Genomic DNA, 7,923 nt, shown 5'->3' on the forward strand with positions numbered 1-7,923 from the left:
ACCTGGCAGGGATCGCTGGAGCGTGGCTACACGAGTTGCTGGTGAGCTCACCAGCAACCAGTGACCAGCCCCCAGCGCCGCGTCGAAGATGCTGCGCTTGGTAACTAAGGTAAATATCGGGTAACCAACCAGCCCACGCAGCTGCACGTGCAGAGAGCAGGGAGCAGCGCACACTGAACGCTGGCTCCCTGCTCTCCTAGTTACAGCACACATCGGGTTAATTACCTGATGTGTGCTGCAGCTAAATGTGCACAGAGCAGGGAGCAGCGCACACCGGGTGCAGCTGCACAGGGTACATATATAGGGTATATAGTACAGGGTGCAGCTGCACAGAGCAGGGAGCAGCGCACAATGCTTAGCGCTGGCTCCCTGCTCTCCTAGCTACAGCACACATTGGGTTAATTAACCCGATGTGTCCTGCAGCTACATGTGCACAGAGCAGGAGCCGGCACTGACAGTGAGAGCGGCGGAGGCTGGTAACAAAGGTAAATATCGGGTAACCAAGGACAGGGCTTCTTGGTTACCCGATGTTTACTGTGGTTACCAGCCTCCGCAGAAGCCGGCTCCTGCTGCCTGCACATTTAGTTGTTGCTGTCTCACTGTCACACACAGCGATCTGTGCTTCACAGCAGGACAGCAACAACTAAAAAATGGCCCAGGACATTCAGCAACAACCAACGACCTCACAGCAGGGGCCAGGTTGTTGCTGGATGTCACACACAGCGACATCACTAGCAACATCGCTGCTACGTCACAAAAGTTGTTCGTTAGCAGCGATGTTGCTAGCGATGTTGCTTAGTGTGACGGGGCCTTAACTGCCGTTTTCGACACAAGTGCTCGTTCTGTGGCGGGGTGCACCCCTTGTTTAAATGCTTCAAGAAGCATGGTCAGCCCAATGTACCGGTGTCTGGAAGCAGGGAGCATTTTTTCAAGGGCCCCGACGCCGGTGAGCCTGGAAAAAATGCTTCCATGTCTAGGACGCTTCAAAATCTTTTCCTGAGGGAGACTCAACTCCATTGTTGCAGAATCCAACACAATGCCCAAAAACTCTAACCTGGTACAGGGAAAAATGAGATTTGCCGTGACGTGGCGAAGCAGCTCAAGAAATTGCAATTTTTTGCCAAAAATCTCAAAATTTTTAAAATAAGTACAGTTTGGAATGTTTAGTGCCGCAGTGCACATTTGGTGCTGGCTTTTTGTTTTTTCTTCATTGAATTGGTCGGTGGTTGACCTCCACCTTGCTATGCACCCCAATTTGGGATGTATTCCATCTGTCTGGATTTTGGCGGTTGGTGACTGTTCACATTAAGTCATCAGGCTTTGTCCACAGGCTATTTACTTCATGCAGCATTTGCTTGGACCTGTCCCGCCCACAGCCATGACTCAGTCATGGGTACGGGATTGAAATAGACCAGGTGAGTGCTGCTAAGAGCAGTTCTACTATTCATATGTGAGGCCGTATGGCACATTTTATAAAAATATTTTAGTGTAGGACTGCTTCAAATGAGATTTGCCGTGACGTGGCGAAGCAGCTCAAGAAATTGCAATTTTTTGCCAAAAATCTCAAAATTTTTAAAATAAGTACAGTTTGGAATGTTTAGTGCCGTAGTGCACATTTGGTGCTGGCTTTTTGTTTTTTCTTTAGTAAGATGTCTAGTAGAGGGGCTACAAGGACACTAAACTTCAGGAAAGCAAATTTTAAACAGTTGATCTTAGTGCAATAAACTGGGATGATGTACTAAGTAATAAAAGTACACAAAGCAAATGGGAGACTTTTATGAGCATCCTGAATAGGGCTTGTGCAGAAAATATACTCTATGGGAACAAACATGCTAGAAATAGGAGGAAACCCCTATGGCTAAATAGAGCTGTAAGGGAAGCAATAAAAGAAAAACAGAAAGCCTTAAAAGAATTAAAGAGGGTATGTAGTGATGAGGCATTATATAATTATAGAAAATTAAATAAAATATGTAAAAAGCAAATTAAGTTAGCTAAGTTTGAGACAGAGAGACTCATTGCAAGAGAAAGTAAAAATAATCCTAAAATATTCTTTAACTACATAAACAGTAAAAAACTGAAAAGCGATAGTGTTGGCCCCCTTAAAAATAGTCTTGGTGAAATGGTGGAAGGGGATGAGGGTAAAGCCAACCTGCTGAATGACTTTTTTTCTACGGTTTTTATACAAGAAAATGCCATGGCAGATGACATGACCAGTGATACCATAAATTCACCCTTGAATATTACCTGCTTAACCCAGCAGGAAGTACGCCGCCGCCTCGAAATCACTAAGGTTGACAAATCTCCGGGCCCGGATGGCATACACCCCAGAGTACTACAGGAATTGAGTTCTGTCATAGATAAACCATTATTTTTAATCTTCTCAGATTCCTTAATAACAGGGTCGGTACCGCAGGACTGGCGCATAGCAAATGTGGTGCCAATATTCAAAAAGGGGACAAAAACTGAGCTGGGAAATTATAGGCCGGTAAGTTTAACCTCTACGGTTGGTAAAATCCTTCAGGGTTTCTTGAGAGATGCTATACTGGAGTATCTCAAGAAAAATAACCTTATGACAGAGTATCAACATGGGTTTATGAGGGATCGATCCTGTCAAACTAATTTGATCAGCTTCTATGAAGAGGTAAGTTCAAGTCTGGACCAGGGAAATGCAGTGGATGTTGTGTATATGGACTTTTCAAAAGCTTTTGATACGGTGCCACACAAAAGGTTGGTACATAAAATGAGAATAATGGGGATAGGGGAAAATATGTGTAACTGGGTTAAAAACTGGCTCAGTGATAGGAAACAAAGGGTGGTTATTAATGGTATGTACTCGGACTGGGTCTCAGTTCATAGTGGGGTACCACAGGGGTCAGTATTGGGCCCGCTTCTTTTCAACATATTTGTAAATGACCTTGTTGGGGGCATGCGGAGTAGAATTTCAATATTTGCAGATGATACTAAACTCTGCAGGGTAATCAATACAGAGGAGGATAATTTTATATTACAGGGAGATTTATGTAAATTGGAGGATTGGGCTGAGAAGTGGCAATTGAAGTTTAATGTAGATAAATGTAAGGTCATGCACTTGGGTAGAGGAAATAACATTTATGATTATGTACTTAATTGTAGAACACTGGGTAAAACAGACACAGAAAAAGACTTGGGTGTATGGGTGGATGGTAAACTTCACTTTAGTGGACAGTGTCAGGCAGCTGCTGCCAGGGCTAATAAAATAATGGGATGTATTATAAGAGTTATAAGTGTTCATGAAAAAAATATACTTCTACCTCTGTACAAGTCACTAGTGCGACCGCACTTAGAATACTGTGTACAATTCTGGTCACCGATATATAAGAAGGACATAGCTGAACTGGAGAGGGTGCAGAGAAGAGCGACCAAGATTATTAGAGGAATGGGTGGGCTGCAATACCAAGACAGGTTATTACACTTGGGGTTATTTAGTTTGGAAAAACGAAGGCTTAGGGGGGATCTAATCACAATGTATAAATATATGAGGGGACAGTACAGAGACCTTTCCAAAGATCTTTTTACACCTAGGCCTGCGACTGGAACATGGGGGCATCCGCTACGTCTTGAGGAAAGAAGGTTTAATCATAATCACAGACGAGGATTCTTTACTGTACGAGCAGTGAGACTATGGAGCTCTCTGCCACATGATGTTGTAATGAGTGATTCACTACTAACATTTAAGCAGAGCCTGGACGCCTTTCTTGAAAAATGTAGTATTACCAGTTATGTATATTAGATTTTATGACAGGGTATTGATCCAGGGAACTAGTCTGATTGCCGGATGTGGACGAAGGAAGGAAATTTTTTCCCCATTGGAACTTGTTTGCCACATTGGGGTTTTTTTTTGCCTTCCTCTGGATCAACATGTTAGGCTACGGGTTGAACTAGATGGACTTAAGGCCCTGTCACACACAGAGATAAATGTACGGCAGATCTGTGGTTGCAGTGAAATTGTGGACAATCAGTGCCAGGTTTGTGGCTGTGTACAAATGGAACAATATGTCCATGATTTCACTGCAACCACAGATCTGCCAAAGATTTATCTCTGTGTGTGACGGGGCCCTTAGAGTCTCCCTTCAACCTTACAAACTATGATACTATGAAATCAGTCAATGTGCAGCTTGACGCTGTTAGGTTGCACATTGAGTTTGTTGAATGATGAGATTGACCATAGTGCAGCCTCAGTCAGCTATGCATCGTTTGATTTAGCTGTTGATTTATTAAGGAAGTTTGGTAATGGTGCATTGCTGGCTAAAGCTGACATTAAGTCTGCCTTTCGGTTACTAACTGTTTGTCCTTCCGGTTTTAATTCATTGGGTTTTTATTTTGATTCAGGGTTTTATTTTGACAAATGTTTGCCCATGGGTTTTTCACTTTCTTGTTTTTATTTTGAATCTTTTTCTACATTCTTACATTGGGTAGTTCAGGAATCAGTGGGAGAAGGGGGGGGGGTTTACATTACCTAGATGATTTTTTGTTTGTTGGGGATCGGCTGTCAGGGAGTTGTTTGGAATTGTTAGGTAATTTCATCCGCATGTCAAGTTTTGGGGTACCTTTGGCAAGTGATAAGACGGTTTTTCCCTGTACCAGGTTAGAGTTTTTGGGCATTGTGTTGGATTCTGCAACAATGGAGTTGAGTCTCCCTCAGGAAAAGATTTTGAAGTTAAAGGGTATAATTGTTTGTTTGTTGAGCAGGGAGAAGGCTACGTTACGGGAGTTTCAATCTCTGTTAGGGAGCCTTAATTTCGCGTTGAGGATTATACCTATGGGTAGGGTGTTTTCTAGGAGATGGTATGATGCTACCAAAGGGGTGAAGTCAGCGAATTTGCATATTAGGGTGTCGAGGGAGATTAAGACTGATCTGCAGGTATGGTTAGAATTTTTAGAACCATTTAACGGTTTTTGTTGTGTGCAGAGTGACTTTGTCTCATCGATGGACCTGGCACTGTCTTTTAGTGTGGCAAGTGGTTTTGGTTTTGGTATTGTGTTTGGTTCTCACTGGTGTGGAGGGATCTGGCCTACTGATTGGCGTGCGAAAGGTTTGTTGAGCAAAAGAGTTGTCTTGGAGTTATTTCTGTTGTTTGTTGTTATTTCGCTATGGGGTGAAATGCTGTCCAATAAACGTATTCTGTTATATTCGGACAGCCAAGGATTGGTTTTCTCGGTAAATTGTCTTTCTTCAAAGTGTCCAGTTTTGTGTTGCTTGCTTAGGAAGCTGGTTGTTTTGTGTCTTAAGTATAACATTTTGCTTAAGGCGCGTCTTGGGTTATTAAAGGCTAACCCTGCTGTTGATCATCTATCTTTTCAGAGGTTGGAGGAATTTCGGGCGTGTTTGCCAGGGGCAGACTCAGAAGTAACCCTTTGCCTGTTTGCAATTTCGAGTTAATCCCATTTTATATAAGGAATTCTTTGTCGCCAGCTACATGGAAGTCGTATTCTGATGCATGGTTGAAGTGGGTGCAATTTTGTGAGGAGAATGGCTTTGAAATTATTTCGTCTGATGTTCAGGTGTTTTTGCAGTTTATTAGTTTGCATGTGGTAGGTGGTTATAGTTATTCTTCTATTCATAAAAGTTTATCAGGGGTTTCGTTCTTTTTTAAGCTAAATGGAAAGGAATCTTTGTTTAAGCATTTTTTCAGTGTGCCAGTGTTTAAAGGGATTGAAGAGGGTATCGTTTACGCCAGATACTAGGCGTCCGATATCTTTTGATTTGTTAAAAGGATTATGGGGTATCCTCAGTGAGGTTTGTGTTGACCACTTTGAGCTTACTTTATTTAGAGCCATTTTTGTTGTTTCTTTCTTTGCAGCATTACGTATAAGGGAAGTGGTTTCCGCTAATAGAAATAGTTCCGCTAATAGAAATAGTTCATCGGGTTTATTGCGTGAGGATTTAGTTATAAAAGGACAGTTTCTAAAATCTAAAACAGATCAACTTGGGAAAGGTGTTTCTTTGAAGTTAAAGGCCATACCTGGTTGTCCGGTTTGTCCAGTTGCTAATTTGTCCAATTGGGCTCTTATTCGTCCTGATCTAGGGGGTGTTTTTTTTTACATAGGGATGGTTCTTCTGTTTCCTGGTTCCAGTTTTCTGCAATCTTATGTGCTATGTGCGCACAGTGCGTTTTTCGCTGCGTTTTTGCGCATTTTTCGGGTGCGTTTTTGGCCTCAAAACTGCAGGACTTTGCTTCCCCAGCAAAGTCTATGAGTTTTAATTTTTGCTATCCGCACACATCGGTTTTTTTTCAGCTGCGTTTTTGTGGTGCCACAAAAACGCAGCATGTCAATTATTCCCGCGTTTTTCACTGCGCTTTTCATCCATTGAGTTCAATGGGATGTTGAAATACGCAATGAGAAACGCGTTTTGGTGCATTTTGAAGACCAAAAACGCAGCTATAAACGCAGGAGGTGGGTAGTAAAGTGACGTGTACAGGAAGAGGATTCCTTCTGTCAGTATATACAGAAGCGTGAATCCTCCCGGTACCGTCACCGCCGCTTCCACCTCCCGTCCTGTGCATGTATGCTGCCGTGCGGCGCCATGTCTGGGCGGGAGGTGGAAGCGGCTGCGAAAACAAAAGTTAACAGTAGAAAAAAAAAGTTATACTCACCTGTCTGCAGACTCCCGGTGCCATGCCCGCTCCCATCTCCTCTCACGGTATCGCCACCCCCGCTCCGGCTGTGTGCAGACGGCCGGGAAACCTCCGATGGATGCAGGACCTGGCGATGGATCACCTGATGCAGTCACCTGACGCATCAGGTGATCGTAAGTATCGCGGTGACGCGGGCGCCCGGCCGGTATCAGCGGATGCGTCAGGAGACTTCATCCCTGATTACCGGCAGCTGCTGCAGTGATCGGACGGGATCAGACTCCCACCCCATCGCTGCAGGAGCTGCCGGTAATCAGCACATAAGTGAGTATTATTTTTTTTATTTTTTTTGCACCGATGCATCAGCTGATTGTATAATCGGCTTTTATACAATCAGCTGATGTGTGATGGGATTCAGGCACTTGATCCTGACACATCATCTGATCGCTTTGCCTTCCAGCAAACCGATCAGATGATATTGGATCCGGATTGGACGGCGCGGGACCCTGACCCAGGATTACTGCAGAGGGGGGGTTCTTTATTTCAATAAAGATGGAGTCACTAATTGTGTTGTGTTTTATTTCTAATAAAAATATTTTTCTATGTGTTGTGGGTTTTTTTTATCTTTACTAGAAATTCATGGTGGCCATGTCTAATATTGGCATGACACCATGAATTTCGGGCTTAGGGCCAGCTATACAGCTAGCCCTAACCCCATTATTACCCAGCGAGCCACCCGGCTTCAGGGCAGCTGGAAGAGTTGGATACAGCGCCAGAAGATGGCGCTTCTATGAAAGCGCCATTTTCTGGGGTGGCTGCGGGACTGCAATTCACAGCGGGGGTGCCCAGAAAGCATGGGCACCCTGCACTGTGGATTCCAATCCCCAGCTGCCTAGTTGTACCCGGCTGGACTCAAAAATTGGGCGAAGCTCACGTCATTTTTTTTTTAAAATTATTTCATGAAATTCATGAAATAATTTAAAAAAAAAGGGCTTCCCTATATTTTTGGTTCCCAGCCGGGTACAAATAGGCAGCTGGGGGTTGGGGGCAGCCCGTACCTGCCAGCTGTACCCGGCTAGCATACAAAAATATGGCGAAGCCCACGTCATTTTTTTTGTTTGAGGGGGCAAAGAAATCCTGAATACAGTCCTGGAAGGAGGATGCTGAGCCTTGTAGTTCGACAGCTGCTGTCTGCTCTCCTGCATACACTATTGGATGGAGTATGCTGAGCCTTGTAGTTCTGCAGCTGTCTGCTCTTCTGCATACACTAGTGGAGAATGAAGAACACATTGAAGAAGGAAATGACATC

Source organism: Anomaloglossus baeobatrachus, chromosome 9 (assembly GCF_048569485.1).
Source record: "Anomaloglossus baeobatrachus isolate aAnoBae1 chromosome 9, aAnoBae1.hap1, whole genome shotgun sequence".
NCBI classification, from domain to species: domain Eukaryota; kingdom Metazoa; phylum Chordata; class Amphibia; order Anura; family Aromobatidae; genus Anomaloglossus; species Anomaloglossus baeobatrachus.